Source organism: Oryctolagus cuniculus, chromosome X, assembly GCF_051225735.1.
Source record: "Oryctolagus cuniculus isolate XC-2025 breed Fujian yellow rabbit chromosome X, ASM5122573v1, whole genome shotgun sequence".
In the NCBI taxonomy this organism is placed as follows: domain Eukaryota; kingdom Metazoa; phylum Chordata; class Mammalia; order Lagomorpha; family Leporidae; genus Oryctolagus; species Oryctolagus cuniculus.
This window is the reverse complement of record NC_142888.1, coordinates 82,139,589-82,155,572: the sequence shown is the minus strand read 5'-3', so window position 1 is coordinate 82,155,572 and position 15,984 is coordinate 82,139,589. Positions and strand designations below refer to the sequence as shown.

At 43.3% G+C, this 15,984-nt stretch overlaps 1 protein-coding gene across 4 annotated transcripts in view; it reads left to right on the top strand.

The window, feature by feature from the left end:
* The first annotated feature begins 221 nt into the window (after positions 1–221).
* The window catches only part of PAK3 (p21 (RAC1) activated kinase 3), a 278,956-nt gene continuing 263,193 nt past the window's right edge, over positions 222–15,984 (top strand). For 2 of the 4 annotated variants that reach the window (XM_089324112.1, XM_089324114.1), the window contains exon 1: positions 325–463. The gene's annotated coding sequence lies outside the window, so the exon portion shown is untranslated. Of the gene's footprint in view, positions 464–15,984 lie in introns of all 4 variants that reach the window. The other 2 variants (XM_089324121.1, XM_070067235.2) reach the window with 2 other exon arrangements.

Below are 15,984 nucleotides of genomic sequence, written 5' to 3'. Positions count from 1 at the left end.
CTCCCCCACCCCCAACCCCGCCAGCCCCCTGCCCGCACCATCAGGCTTGAGAGACTGGAAGGTTTCACTTCCGCCTGGCTGCAGGAACCACAAGTTCCAGACTAGGTCGGAATTGAAATAATCACAGTCAAAATACACCCAGATGCTCTCACACACCCAGACGCGCGCGCATCCCTGGGCTATGGGGCGCACGTGAGCCCACACCCCGCACACTCAGCCCTGCCTCTCGCCGGAGCATCCTCAGCAGCTGCCACAGAAGCAGCCCCCTCCTTCTCCCCTTCCTCCTCCTCCTCCTAGCACCGCCGCCGCCGCCGCCGCCGCTGTGATCTCCTATCCCCTCTCGTCCTCCTTCCTCCCCCAGTTCCTGCTCCTCCTCCTATCCTCAGCTCCTCCTGCCCAGCAGCGAAGGGCAGAACCCTCAGCAGAGGCTCCCCTTCGCTCGGCCACGAAGAGGCTGGAACAGGTCTGTGGCGGGGGGCGCTTTGTTGCCTGCTGCTGGAGCACCCGGGATTTCTAGAGACGCCGGGAGGGCACAGGGCGGCCGGGAGGGTAGATTATTTCTGTTTTCAGTCTGGCTCTATGAATAGATGAGGGGCGAAAGGTGGGAAGGCAGCTCAGTCTCTGCCAGTCCGCGGTCCTTCTTGGTTCATGGCGAGAGAGCCATGAAGCTGCCTGGACTTCTACCCCCGCCCACCTCTAAAGCTCTTTTTCTTTGCGCCCCCATTCTCCGCATTCACTTCCCAGGGCTGAGCTTTCTCTTGTTCTGGAAGCTCAGGGATGGGGGTGGGGAGAGAAGGATGGAGTCGATCCTGCGGGGCACCTGGATGCCTGGGGCTTTGTTACATACAACAAAAACCCGTCCGCCCCAGCTTCCAGCTCCAGGCTAGGCTGCAGTCTGCCGGCGGGGTGGGGTGTGGGCCAGGCAGACTGGGGAAGTGACAGAATGTGAGGGGGCACTCCCTGTGTGTGTGACTGGGCACACAGGAATTCAATGGTGTGTGCTGAGGAGATGGTGCGGGTTTGTGTGGGATCCAGTGAGTGTGAGTTGGAATGGGGTGTGTGTGTGTGTGTGTGTGTGTGTTTGTGTGCGCGCGTGCGTGTGTGTCTTGCCGTGGGGCTGGGCTACTCTTGGCATTAGATGTCCTTGGGTCTCATCCCATGCCAAGCCAGACTGTAGCAACATGCAGGCGGATCAGGTCCAACCTGTTCTGCCCATTTTGGAAGGATAATGATGGTTTCAAAGTGGTAGAAATACCCTCAACTGCAGCAGTTGCTTAAGACTTTGTGGATGTGGAATTTTCAGCCAGATTGACCAAGCCCTGCTGGACATCTTTATTGTTCCCCCAAAGATGCCCAACTTTCTTACCAGGCTTCCCTCTCTCAGCCAATGAGGATCTAAAGCTCTTACCGTGACCCCTGCAGTGCCTTCCCCACCTCCCTTTAATTAGTGAATCCTTATGTCTGCCTTACTGCGGTGAAGTTAGTGGTGTGCTGGGATGTCGCTGTATGTTTGGAGAAAAAGGAACAGATGGAATGAATCTATGTATTAGTTGAGAATTTGGTTTGGAGGTTAGTTTTTTTTTTTTTCCTCTTGAACCCTAAGGTGTGAACTGATATGGTCATTTTGTTTGTGATCAAAGATAAAAGAGGTCAATAAAAATGAACAAAATCTCTAAACTTTCTCTTTGACATTTTTATTTGTGATTTTAGTAAAGCATTGTCTTTCGGGACCCAGAAATGTACAGTTAGGGGAGTGAGCAGTGAAACCACCAGTATTCATTGCACACCTGCTATGTGTCAGTGGTAATGTTAGGTATTGGAACTCAAGAAATGAATAAAACATCATCTCAGCTCTCAGGGAGTGCACAGTCTGGTAGGCAAAATAGAGCATGTAAACAGACAATTAGAGTAGAGTATGACAAGGGATGGGCAGGATACTGTGACAGCATGGAGGATGGGTGCCTGGTAGGGGATGGGGGTTACTATCCAGGAAGGCTTCACAGGGAAGGTGACATTTGAATAGTCTGGAAGAATTAATCCACCAGGTGGCTAAGTGGAGAATAGTATCCTAAGTTGAACCAAAAGCATTATGCAGGCAGAGAGGTCATAGTTAAGTAAGACTGCAGGGAGTCTGAAGTATTACTGTCAAATTCTCACAAACTCACAATGAGTCTCTCTGGACTAAGATGATGATTAAGGGCGAACCCCAAAGCAACCAGTATTGCAGATTGATATGGATCACAAAACATCCATATCTTAAGAAACGTCTAGGTCATTTATTAATATTAGTGCTTTTTGCTTTAAGCAAATCTGATTTATGTAAATATGGATTTACAAGGCAAATGAACTAAATGGATAGTATTCATATTGCAGAATTCGTTTTTTTACAAAAGGATTCCTAATCAGATAATGTTGAATAACAGTGTCTCTCTGAGCTTTATGGTGATTTTTTAACCAAAAATCCATTTACAAAGAAATTTTCACATAGTCAGTGGTATAACTGCATTACATTTACTTTTTGTACAACTTGCCAATTCCAATGCAAGCATTTTCCCTTATGATACTGGTTTATTAAATACTAAAGACATATAAAAATGGTAGTAATACATATTAAATCCATTGACAATAATCTTTTATCATTTGCATTGTGTATAAAATACAAACTAGGACAGAATCTTCAGGGACTATTAAATTTTAGATACTTTTCATGGTGTCACTGGTAATTACCAATAGCACAAGATTTTGGTGCTATACGTTAGTTTGGGAATGGATATATAATGACTACTTTAACATTCATGCAATTAAGCTGCAGAAGGGGCACATTCTGAATCTCCTGTTGGTGCTGATTGATTGGCTGATGAATTGCACCAGGAGTGAGACCAAGACACTGACGTTTTCAACCAGAAGTGCCTGGTCACAAAATTATGCTAGTGAAGAGTGTTGGCTGTGAGGATTTGGATCAGCATTCTGAGCACCTCCCTTCCTAAATGAAGACCAAAAATAGCCCTGGGTTCTATTTGAAAGGAATGCCAGCAGAAGTAGGTGAGCTGGAATCGACTTTCTTCCTAGTCTGGTCAATTCTGTGCTGCAGAGGAGATGATGAACTAGGGTCTTTTGGGTGCATTCAAAGTACTGTGCCCTCTGGCTGATGAGACCAGAAGGTGTCAGGCAATATCTCTAGGAAACATCCCATGCAACTTGGGCAGGAATGGAATTGAGCTGTCTGCTGTGCTGATACTCTGATAATTTTAGTGGCTAGATCAAGTGCTTCCTAGTGTGGCTTCCAAAGAAGACTAGTTTCATAGAATGTTGGGAGCTCAGAGAGATAGGTGGGGTGAGGAAGGGAGGAGAGAAAGGGAGTTTTTTTTAAAGGTTTATTTATTTGAAAGAGATAGAGAGGGAGAGAAAAGGGAGAAAAGATGGAGAGGGAGGGAGGGAGGGAGAGAGACAGAGAGAGAGAGAGAGGGATCTTCCATCTGCTGGTTCATTCCCCAAATGGCTGCAACGCTCAGGGCTGAGCCAAGCCAAAGCCAGGAGCTAGGAGCTTCCTCCAGGTCTCCCATGTAGGTATCAGGGAGCTGGAACAGAAGCAGAGCACCCAGGACTCGAACTGGTGTTCATATGGGGTGCTGACATTGCAGGCAATGGCTTTACCTGCTACACCACAACACTGGCCCAGAGAAAGGGAGTTTTGTGATCAACTTAAGTATGGGAAATTCTTGGTTAAACAGAAAACAGGTTTGTTTACTGCAGGGTTTCTAAAAGCCTTTACTAGGCTAGCATATACCGTGACTCTCCAGGAGAATAAAATATGCAGTATTTCTCAGATGTGCTTGCTCACAGAACCTAGTGTTCCAACAAGCACTTGGCTGGACTGGTGTGGAGAGGCACATTCTTAGGGCATCACTGGGCAAGAGCATTCTCCACTGAGTTTGGAGGCCGTTGGTATCTTTCTGGGTAAACATGGATGAAAGATGAACTTGGATGACTTGCTCTATCCCTCTAGGCTTTTCTTCCCTCCACCACCTAAAGTGAGGCTGATAATCATCACTGCTCTCACTGACTGTGATGGTGTGATGACAACTAAGATAATATCTCTGCAAGTATTTTGAGTTCCTTAGAAGAAAGGCTCTATATAAACCGAAGGTTATTATGGAAGGGAAGTGGAGAATTAAAGCAATTATCTTGATAATTCAGGCCCAAATCCTGTTTTTTTTTTTTTTTTTTTTTTTTTTTTTTTTTTTTTTTTTTTTTTTTCTGCTGAGTTATTGGGCAGACTGCCTCAGTTCTCTGCTCTGCTTTGACTGCAAAGACCTATCCTCATTCAACCTTGGGTGACTCAGTTCTCTGGGCTTATTTCCTTTCACTTCCTGAAAATTTCAATGTGGCCTTTAATTTCCTGGTCCAGAGGTATCATCAGCATAGCCTTCAGAGAAAGCCCATCAATCTGAACACACCCTGCTGACCAGAAAACCCTGGGGGTGGGAATTAAGTTGAGTAGGAAAGTTGCTTTTATTATCTTTTGAGGCGGTCCTAAAGGGCCATCTTGGAAGCTATCTTCCAGTGGTCCTAACACCCAATCTGGGCTGGAATCCTTTTCACAGGAAAGCTTTCTTGAACGCTAGTTGCAGGGGTCCATTTTGTCAATGGGAAGCTGAGCCTTAAAGGCAAAGGAAATAGCACACATGTGACTATTGACCCTTCCTGATTCCCCTGATGCCTATTAATCCCCCTGAACTCCTTTCTTTACAAGCAGCCTTGAATATAGAGCTCTTGATAATTAATGGCTAATACTTGTTACAAACTGGTTTGGGATGTTGACTGATGTGGAGGCATTTGAGTTACTGGTTCTGTAGTGTTCTGTCTATGGATTGGCTCTTCTCAGCATCAAAGGAGCCAGCTTCAGTTGCAGAAAGATTTCTTTTAGCCACAAGAAGAACGATGTGACTTTAAGACTGTGTGATGCTGGCAGGTGGGAAGTTATTATCTGTCTGAAAAGCCTGCTGTAGAGGAGATTCATAGAATGGTAGTTACAAATGTCTTTTCAACTTTGTGTGGTGCAACCCTTCTGTTTGGATGAGGAATTGGGGACCAGAGAGTGGAGTGAGTAGTCCAAGGTCACACAGCTACCACATGACAGAAATCATCCTAATGGCTAAAATGGCTACATTTTGGATCTGCTACCTCCTCCCAATGATCTCCTAGACCTTAGCCACCTTCTTGTGTTGTTCAGGAAAGTGTGGGTTGGAGGTCTAGGCCCAAGCAGTGTGGAGCCCTAAATAGCCATGCTTCTTTCTCCATCTCCAGTCCTCTAAGAGTGTAGCTGTCTGACTCAGGTAGTGAGTTGTAAATCTGAGAACTGAGCATTTCAACTTAGAATCTCACTGAGTGATCCAGTCATCCCAAGTCCCCTATCTTGTTGGTTTTTAACCTTCTTGTGGGTCAAGGACCCCCTTGAAAGAATAGTGAAAGCTACTGATGCACTCTGCAGAGAAGATCCTACACCCACTAACATGTGCATATAATTTCAAGGCTATCTAGATCCAGACCTCCTGTTGTATTTGCTGTTGGTTATGGTACACAGCTTAGAGTAGGTGCACTTATATATGCTCCCTACATACTAAAGATTCCCAGAAATGGAATTGTCTACCTTAGCTTGGGAGTAATAAGAATACCCTGATGAATGTGTGTTAAATAGACTAGGGGAGGGAGAGTTAGGGTGAAAAAAATGGTATTGAATCTGAACTTGAGGCAAAAACAGAAAAGGAATTGAAATGAGTTAATCATATCCCCTCCCCCTAACCTTATGAAAGAGAGTGATGGGGGGAGGGGACCGGTGCTGTGGCATAGTAGGTTGAACTTCTGCCTGCAGCGCTGGCATACAATATGGGCACTGGTTTGAGTCCCGGCTGCTTCACTTCCGGTTCAGCTTTCTGCTATGGCCTGGGAAAGCAGGAAGATGGCCCAAGTCCTTGGGTCCCTGCACCCATGTCGGAGAGAGGAAGAAGCTCCTGGGTTCGGATCAGTCCAGTTCTGGCCACTGGGGCCATTTGGGGAGTGAACCAGTGGATGGAAGACCTCTCTCTCTCTGCCTCTCCTTCTCTCTGTAACTCCACCTCTCAAATCAGTCAATCATTCAATCGATCTTTAAAAAAAAAAAAAAGGAGAGTGATGGAGAGAAGAGGAGAGGCATGGTAGCGGATTTGGGAGGATGGGAGAGGAGGCAGGTCCAGAAAAGAGTTTCAATCATGTCATATTTGAATGAAATGAAAACTCTTTCAGAAGAATGGGACAGTCCCCTGCTTCTCTCCAGAGTTTCTTTTTTTTTTTTTTTTTTTTAATTCAGTGTGTTCACCACTTCTTCCACAACAGGTAACACACTACAACTATCACTTTTCTTTTCATTTTTTAAAAGATTTTATTTTATTTATTTGAAAGACAGAGTTACAGAGAGAGGTAGAGACAGAGAGAGGTCTTCCATCTGCTGGTTCACTCCCCAAATGACCAACACTGCCAGAGCTGTGCCTATCTGAAGCCAGGAGCCAGGAGCCTCCTCTGGGTCTCCCACGCAGGTGCAGGGGCCCAAAGACTTGGGATATCTTTACTGCTTTCCCAGGCCATAGCAGAGAACTGGATTGGAAGTGGAGCAGCTGGGACTAGAACTGGCACCTATATGGGATGCCAGCACTTCAGACCAGGGCTTTAACCCACTGCGCCACAGGGCCGGCCCCATCTCCAGAGTTTCTTACCCTAGTTAAACCTCTAAATAGCAAAAGCTCATGCCTTTGGTTATTAGAAGTTGTTTTAGATGCCAGGGCACTTTATCCTTGGAAAGGACATCTTTAGAGGCTGGAAGTTGGAGCTGGACATTGTGGAGGAGTGGCACAGCATGCCTTACTTTTGTTTTACAAAAGCATTTTTATTATCGAAAGAGTACATGCTCATTTGTGCTTATAAAAATAGAAATAAGTAGAATGTTCATGGCCCCTCCAACACAGATACCCTACCATGTTCACAGTTTGGTGGGTATCACTTTGAGCATTTTTTGTTTATCAATATTCATATATGTACTAATTGCATTAGTTAGCAAAGATGTGACCAAGCTCCACATACAACATGCTTTGTATTGAACTATGTGTCTGGAGGCTTTTGCCTGACAGTGTACATCAAGCTATTTCATTCTTTTTAATAATTGAGTAGTATTTCCTTCTATGATTGTGCCTTACATTTTAAACCAAATTTTATTGATGAATTTTCACATTATTTCTATCTTTTTTATATTATCAATAGTGCACACCTCCATGTACATGCTTCTCTGCACACAATTGCAGTCAGTTCTGTTGTATTCACAGTAGAACAATTGTCAGTTCACACAGTTTGGTTTGCACATGTCTGATTTTAATAGAGCCTGCCAAATTGCCCTTCAGGAAGGCTACAGAGATTTACATTTCCACCAACAATGGCTGTTTCTCCACGCCCTTCCTTGCCAATTTCAGATATTATTGATCTTTTTAATCTTTGACAATGTGAAATGTGAAAAAAATCTCCTCTCACTTTGCATTTTTTTCAGTACTAGTGAGGTTGAACGTCTTTTCATATGTTTATTGGCCATCTGTATTTCTTCTTCTGTGTTGCTGTTTTGTATCCTAGCCTATTTTTTATCAAGTTGTTCTTTACCGTTTTGATAAATTGAATCTTTTTATATACTTTGGATAATAATTAATTGTTATCTACTTTGCAAATATATTAAGCAGTTTATTGTTTGTTTTTTTAACTTTGATTTGGGTGTCTTTAGTCATACAGAAATGCTTATGATATTTAAAAAATCATAATTGTCCATCAATTCCTTCATGAGCTCACAAATAATGCTACAATTCAACATACTTGTACTATATTGTATGCATTTAGCTCTTTATTTCCTTAAGATAAATTCCTAGGATTTGATTTGTTTTGTTAATCTGTTTCTAGATACTGCCAAATTGCTTTATAAAAGGTTTCTACTAATTTACACCCTAACCACAGCATAGAAAATAATATTTTGGCCCTCATCTTGATGTCTTCTGATAATTCAATTTGGGGATCCTAAGTCAAGTGCTAGGAAGAAATGCACATTTGACACCACGAAAGGCTGGGAGCAGAAATCCCTAACTGTACATGGAACACATGTAATACATGTTTCACCTTCAATTATTTAAGCAAACATGCTTTTAAATTCATTTCAAACTAGAACTGTGTCGAAAGCATTTTCCAACATCAAATCCCCCTAAATTCACTGTGAAATGAATAGCCATTTAGGGTCATCTCTGCTGGCAGTAGCCATAGCAGCAGGCAGTGATGAACTAACTTTGGAGCTTGTCTGAAGATACTTGGAAAAATGCTACCGCTGCATCTTCACAGACCTCTAATGTCATGTAGATTGGTTCCAGAATTTTCCAGAGGCTGAATGTTGTGTTGAGTAAGGAGGAGCTTCTATCTAATTTGGCTTTCTGTAAAGAAGAAAAGTTTGAGGCTCTCCCATGAGGAGTTATTCTAACAGAAATAAACAGTGATGTCACTCTCTGCATAGGGAATACTGGCAAACAAGTATAGGTGTAGCTCTTCCCCTCTCTGCCTAGGTTTGCTTCATCTTCTGTCTCTTTTCTGCCAACATCCAAATCCAGTCAAGAGGATTTGGTGTTTTCTTTAGACCAATGATAGGGTCTGTGAATTAGGAGAGGAGAGAAAACAGAATGGTCCTTTGTGTGGCTTAAGAGTATCTGTTGTCTGTTGTCTGAAGAGCACCGTAGTAACCTTAAAATCCTTTAGGGGTGGTAGAGCAATGGGGGAAGAAGAAAGAGTGGTGACAGTTGTTACTTACCATTTGAGAGATGGCAAACACATCTGGAAAAGAAAAATGCTCTGAGAGCTGGAAATTATTGCCAAGGTCCCTGATGTACCCCTTTACACTCGTGGGCTAAAAATGGGGCAATTTATCTCCTCTGAGCAAGGGTTTGTATGCCTTTAAAATGAAATGTCCTAATTCAATAGATTTCAGCATGTCCTTTGTGTTTACCAATTGTTCACTTCACCTGGTATGGTACTGGAATAGCCCAACCCTTGGATGCCTCTGAGCTGTCAGAAGATGGGTGGGTTATTGTCCCCAAAGGAATAATTAGGATTACTTGAACTATTGCCATTTATGAGTTGTGGTTTCCCGCTTACCTCAAAATCTTGGTATTTGGCAAATGGCTCTAGATCCTATCTAATATTTGGGGTTTTGTTTTTCCTCTTAAGGGTTTATACTAGAGTAAGAGTAGTTCAGAGGAGAACTGATGGCCAGATAATAAAATTATTAATCTTTACTGCCTTGAGAAAATGGTTTTAGTTGTTAAGCTAATGATTGTCCTCTTTTAAAGTAGGGTGCCTCTTCCTCAATGCTGAATAATTTAAAACTGAAACACTACAGCCACAAATATGGTTTCTACACATAAATCATATGCTTCATTTCTCCTCTCAGATGATCATAAGAGTAAAGATGAGCCTTTCTTTTGAAAACTATGGTGCTTTCAGTAGAACTGAGAGCTGTCATAGTTACTTTTTCCTGATGAATGATTGCATATAGGTATCATTGCTTTTTAACTCTGATGAAAATCAGGAGGGGACATTTGTCTGTATACCAAATCCAAAAAGGAGAACCTCATTAACAAAGGGGCAAAGGGAGTCTTTAAACGGAGCTTCCAGTGATCTGGGAGGCAGAAGACCTGTATTCTGGCTCTGGTTTTGTCACTCATTAGGAGTGCTTAAATGTCTGTGAGCATGATTCCTCATATAAAAAAATGAGAGTATAGGTAGGAATAGATGATAGATATTGCAGTTCCCGCCATTTAAACAGAGCACTTTCATCTCCAGAGTCAAAGTGTGCTTTGTGACAGAATCATCTGAGACATTTTTTAAAAATATATTGGAGGCCCCACCTCAACCAATGGAATCTGAATCTCCAAGGGTGGACCTGGGAAATCTGTTTGTTCACTAGCTTCTTAGATGATTCCAGAGACTGTAACCCCTGCCTAAGGTAACATTCTAGAGACAAGATCTCCTGGGCTTTCTGGTTGGAGGGAATGAACGTATTTTCTAAAGTGGGGAAGTCCAGGTCTCCCAGTAGCTCTGGCTTAGAAACCTAGGATATGAGACAGCAGTTAGGGAGACCAGTTTTTGACCTAGTTCCCTGGGGCTGGTTTCTGAAGAGGTGAACAGGGAGCAGAGTGTTCTTTTTAATAAGAGCAGGTTTGGATGGAAAAACCGGCCAGTTATTCCATAATGAGAATATTTCAAGAGGTTTTTCTCCCCTTTGGCACAAACCTTTAGTAAAAGCATTACTGACTGAGAAAGGACAGGGTGGTTTCCAGAACTCTTAGACCATTTCCACCCAACCTCTCCTTTGACTCCTGCTTCAAATTTCCATTCCTTGTTTGACTTGTTTAATTTTTGTCTTTCTCCTTCATTAAACTCACTATATTACAATGGGTTTCTCCTGCTGCATGGGCTCTCCACACTCTAGTTTTAGCACCTTAACTTTCTCTATCTCCCCTACATTTCAAATACCTTCTCCCTTGATGACAACACTGATTTTATTGCCTTCAGCCATAAGAACTTTCTCAATGCCACCTTTCCCTCTAAATGCCAAAAGGAAAGGACTCCGCATCCATTTGCCTCCCCCCATACTTCTTTGTGTCTTAATCTTTAACCCTTCATTTCACTACAGGGGAAGTTGGAGGTAGGGGAATGCTTCTCCAGTGCAAATTTCCAGAGACAGCCAGTCTTCCTTTTTACGTATATAACTAACATTTCCTGAGCATTTGCTTTGTGTCAGGTACTATGCTACTTTCTGCATCTGTTATCTTATTTAACCCCCTCCATAACTCTTGTCAGGTAGATCCTATTAGCATTTCTGTTTTATGGAAGAGGAAACAGAAGCTCAGAGAAGCTAAGTGACTAGCACAAGTTCTCGCAGATGGAGAGTCTATCTGGTTCTGGGACCTCAATGGTTAAACAGAGTATTCTGCTATTGAGGGCTCCCATGGTAATTAGACTCAGTTATATCAAGCAGGAATGTATAAAGGAACAGATTTTCTTGGGTGTGATGAGTCTGAACCCTGAAGTCACTTTAAGCACCAACCAAGAAAAGGGGATTCATTTTAATGGCAGCCTTAAGATTGCCAGAAATATTGTGTATTATTGTGTGCATGGGGCTAGGAAACTGTGTTTGATTCTTAAGGATTGATAACTGAGGACATCTGTAAATGTTGGCAATGAGAAGTAAGTTCTGGACACGCCTGTGATTATTGTTAGTTTCACGATTCATGAGAATGTGAAACATATTTTTTTTGTTTTCCTCCTACTACTCCCATCAGAAAGACAAACTCTGGGTGGTAGGGAGTGGCTTCATAGATGTTCTCAGCTGATGGAGGACTGGGTCAGGGGAGAAAGCCAGGGAAGAGCCCAAAAGAGGATGAACAACAGTCCTGTTGGCTTGAATTTTGTGTTTCCAGCTCACCCAAGTCTTTCCTACCTGATTTGCATTATCAGACTTGCAACATGCAGCAAGGGGTATTTGACATTGACTAATACATACTCGTTGAACTAGGATTGATATGACTCAAACTCATGAGCACAACAAATCATGCACTTCAATTTCAAGAATATACTCACATGACCAGGTCTCTCCTTAAACTCTAAACAAATGCCTCATTTGAAGGAACCCAGCTTTTTACTTTGACTGTAGTGCAGGGTATGGAGAGATTGAACATTATGGCACAAAAATGGACCATTTGTTTTATTTTTCTTGGCACTTCCCTGGAAATCACTTGTATTGGCTATAATTTCTCTGGAAGTACCCTTTGAGTTGGAACCCTCAGAGGAGGGCTTGCACCCATTTTCTGCAGTGCCTGTCTCTGTATTCTTCTTCTTCTTCTTCTTTTTTTTTTTTTTTGACAAGCAGAGTATACAGCGAGAGAGAGAGAGAGAGAGGTCTTCCTTTTTCCGTTGGTTCAACCCCCAATGGCCGCTGCGGCCGGTGCACCGCGCTGATCCGAAGCCAAGAGCCAGGTGCTTCCTCCTGGTCTCCCATGCAGGTGCAGGGCCCAAGCACTTGGGCCATCCTCCACTGCACTCCTGGGCCACAGCAGAGAGCTGGACTGGAAGAGGAGCAACCAGGACAGAACTGGCGCCGCCACTGGGACCAGAACCTGGGGTGCTGGCGCCGCAGGCGCTATTCTTTTCAGTTATGAGAATCAACAGACATCATCAAGGCTTCAGTCATTTGTTCCATGTCAGATGACCAAAAGTCATTGCCTCTTTGGGCCTCCGTTCTTCCATCTGTAATGATCTTCATTTTCCCTTCCCTATGGAGGTGGTATTGAAAACAGACAACAGATGCTGCTTGCCTTTTATGTCCATGTAAATCCATCATAAATCGAAAATATCATCAAGTGGAGAATTCAATTAATATACCTAACCTACCCCAACATCCTAGCTTAGCAACACAGCACACTGTAGAGTATTGGCTGTTTCTTCTTGTGCTGGTGGGGCTGACTGGGAGCTGCGCTTGATGCTGCTGCCCAGCATCTTGAGAGTCTTACTGCAAAGCCTGGGAATAGATCCAATTTCCAAACCCAAAGTACTGTTTCTACTGAATGCATATGGCTTTTACACCATCGTAAAGTTGGAAAACCATAAGTTTGTACCATCATAAGTCAGGGACCATCTGTACTTTGAAAGGAAAGGGTCTAAGATATATGAATGTGGGTACCTTCTGGATTTTCTTAGCAATAGAGCTGTTCTGGAGGAAAGGAAAAGGTGACACAAAGATTGAAGAGATCATTTCGTTAGGTTTAAAGTCCCACTCTATCACCTACTAGCTACATGGTTTTGGACAGTTTCTTAACCACCTTGTGGCCTCAACTCTAAAAACTGTAAGGCATAATATCAGTATCTACCTCACAGAATTGTGATACGGTATCAAAGGGATCATATATGTCTGTTCCATAGATAGTACCCATTTATGCACTGCCACTTATGGCAACTGCTTTTTTTTAAAGATGCAATGTTTGCTGATTTTTTTCTTATTAGCTTTAAAAAATTTTTTATGTTTTATTTATTTATTTGAGAGGTAGAGTTACAGACAGAGAGAGGGAGAGACAGAGAGAAGTCTTCCATCCACTGGTTCACTCCTCAAATGGCTGCAACAGCTGGTGCTAGGCTGATCCAAAGTCAGGAGCCAGGAACTTCTGGGTCGCCCACATAGGTGCAAGGGCCCAAGGAATTGGGACATCTTCCACAGACTTCCCAGGCCATAGCAGAGAGCTTGATGAGAAGAGGAGCAGCTGGGACATGAAGCAGCACCCACACGGGGTGCCAGCACCACAGGCAGAGGCTTAGCCTACCATGCTACAGCACCAGCCCTGGCAGCGGCTTTTTTTTCATAATTTATATGATGAGCCAGTGAAGCTCCATGGAGAGAGTTGAACCCTGGCTCAGGCAATTTGGACAGTCATGTAGCCTCACTACACTTCAGTTTCTTCACCTGTGTCATGGGAATAATAATAGTAACTACCTCTTAAGGCTTTCAGAGGAATAACCCAGATAATTCCTACAAAGTTCTCAGGATACTGTCTGTTACCTCGAAGTGTTTAATAAGGTGTTACTACTATCAGTGAGTTGCTGCTGTCCCCATTGGCCCTGTAAGTCCTTTTGCCACAGGCCTCTCCATGACTTTGCCATTTTGGGGCCTAGCTCCCACCCCAGCAGGAGTTTCTGATGCCCATGAGATGTACATTGTTTGGGCTGCCCTGTTCACACAGGATGCTCCTGGTCCTGAGAAGATTCCTGGGAAAGCACTACACAGTGTCATGTGGGATGATCTTGGAGAACATCTGGGTCCCTGTGCATCAGAATGGTTCATAAAGTAACAAAAATGAGGACAAAGCATATCCTGATTAGCAACTCTCACAGGTAGCTGGCTGGTGCAGTTCGAAGTTCTGTTGGTCCTCTACTCCCATGCCTCTCCTGTCAGCCCTGCCAACCATGTATTCCCTTCTGGATTCCTCCAAGACAACCGGCCAGAGAGCCCTTCGCCTCCTCCCCAAGTAATACTTCAAGTGAGGCAACTACATGCTGCCATAGTGACAATTCCTACCTGATCAATGGAGCTGGGGATTAAGCCCTGGTGACAGGACCTACCTTGAGAAGGGTCATGTCCAGGACATCAGCTGCCTCAACCTGCTGAGCAGGCAACTTGCCCTGGGTTCCAGTCTCGGGGCATTTCTCTGTAGCTAGTTCCCATCTCTGTGACTTCACAGTGACCTCTCCAGGCAAATTGTACCTTCAGTGGGTCCCTCAATGACTCTGCCTTATTTCAGGTCCCCATTCTTTCTCTCTCTTTTTTTAAGATGTATTTATTTGTTTGAAAGTTAGGTGAGAGAGAGAGAGAAAGAGAGAGAGAGAGAGAATATCTGCCACCCACTGGTTCATTCCCCAAATGGCTGCAATGGCCAGAGTTGGGCCAGGCCAAAGCCAGGAGCAAGGAGCTTCATCCGTGCCTTCCACATGGGTGCAGGGGTCCAAGGACTTAAATCATCTTCCACTGCTTTGCCAGGCACATTAGCAGGGAGCTGGACTGAAAATGGAGCAACTGGGACTTGAACCTGTGCTGATAAGGGATGCTGACATTGTAGGCAGCCACTTAACCCATTGCACCACAACATCAGTCCCCTCTCCACCCAGGGCATCATTATTTCTTGCTTGAACTATCTAATATCATTATTGCTGCTTTGAATGCTATGAATGACAGTAACAATAGTTAACATTTATTAAGTACTTTTTATGTGTTAGGCCCTGTGCTAAGCATTTATAAGTATTATTTCATTTAATTGTCAAAACATCCCTGTGAAGCAGGCACTACTATTTTCCCCATTTTACAGAGGAGGAATGATGATAGCAGTTAATATTTATTGTTTACCATGTACTAGGCCCTATGCTAGATGTCATATATTTTCTCTCATTTAATTTTCATAATAACTGTATAAAAGTGCTGTTATTAGTACTAGACTAGCTGCATATTAAGGTGCCAGGTAGAAAGCCAGACACTTAGTGAATATACAGAAGGCATTGCATGACCTGGTACACTTTGGATGTACATTGACACAAGTCTTTCCTCATCACTCCCACTTTCCTCCCAGGTTCTTGGGTACAGGAGACATTGCTCATTCTGAACCCTGCTGAGACCCTGGATATGGCTGCAGACAGGAGGGTCATGCTATACCTAAGTACTTGCAACTGAGGAGGAGTGGTATATCCTGTCCACCTTGGATGCTTGGGGGAGTCGCTGGGATCAAGGCAGCATAGAGGCATGGGAGGAAGTTACTATGAAGTTCATACTTCTTAGCCTCGGGTTTTAACTTTCCAACCTATCATTCCAACCTATCACTCTTATAAATGGCTCTAATGTATATTCCCAATAGTATCTACTTAACACATACCTCATATTCTAGCCACATTGGGATACTCCTGTCCCCAGAACACATATATTACACACATATTTTTATATCTTTGTTCATGGTGTTTTCCTACTCCATCTCCAAAAATCCTTCTTAGACCATTTTCACTTCTTTATCCCATTCCTTTATTCTTTCATACGTGCATTGCCAGGATGCAAGTTGATCATCTATTTTCCACTAGGTACTGTGCTAGACACTTAAATGAAACAGACACAGCCCTTGTTCTCATGAAGCTCACAGTCTAGTGAAGAAGATACACATTAAACAAATTAACTCAGACATATGTAATTATAAATTGTAATAAATGTTGGGAAAGAAAAGAACAAGGTGGTATGAGAGACAATAAAAAGGGAGACTTAATTGAGATTGGGGCATAGCATGATGAAAGGCCTTTCTGGTAGAAAGGACATCTAATCTGAGGCCTAAAAGATGAATACATATTAACAAAGAG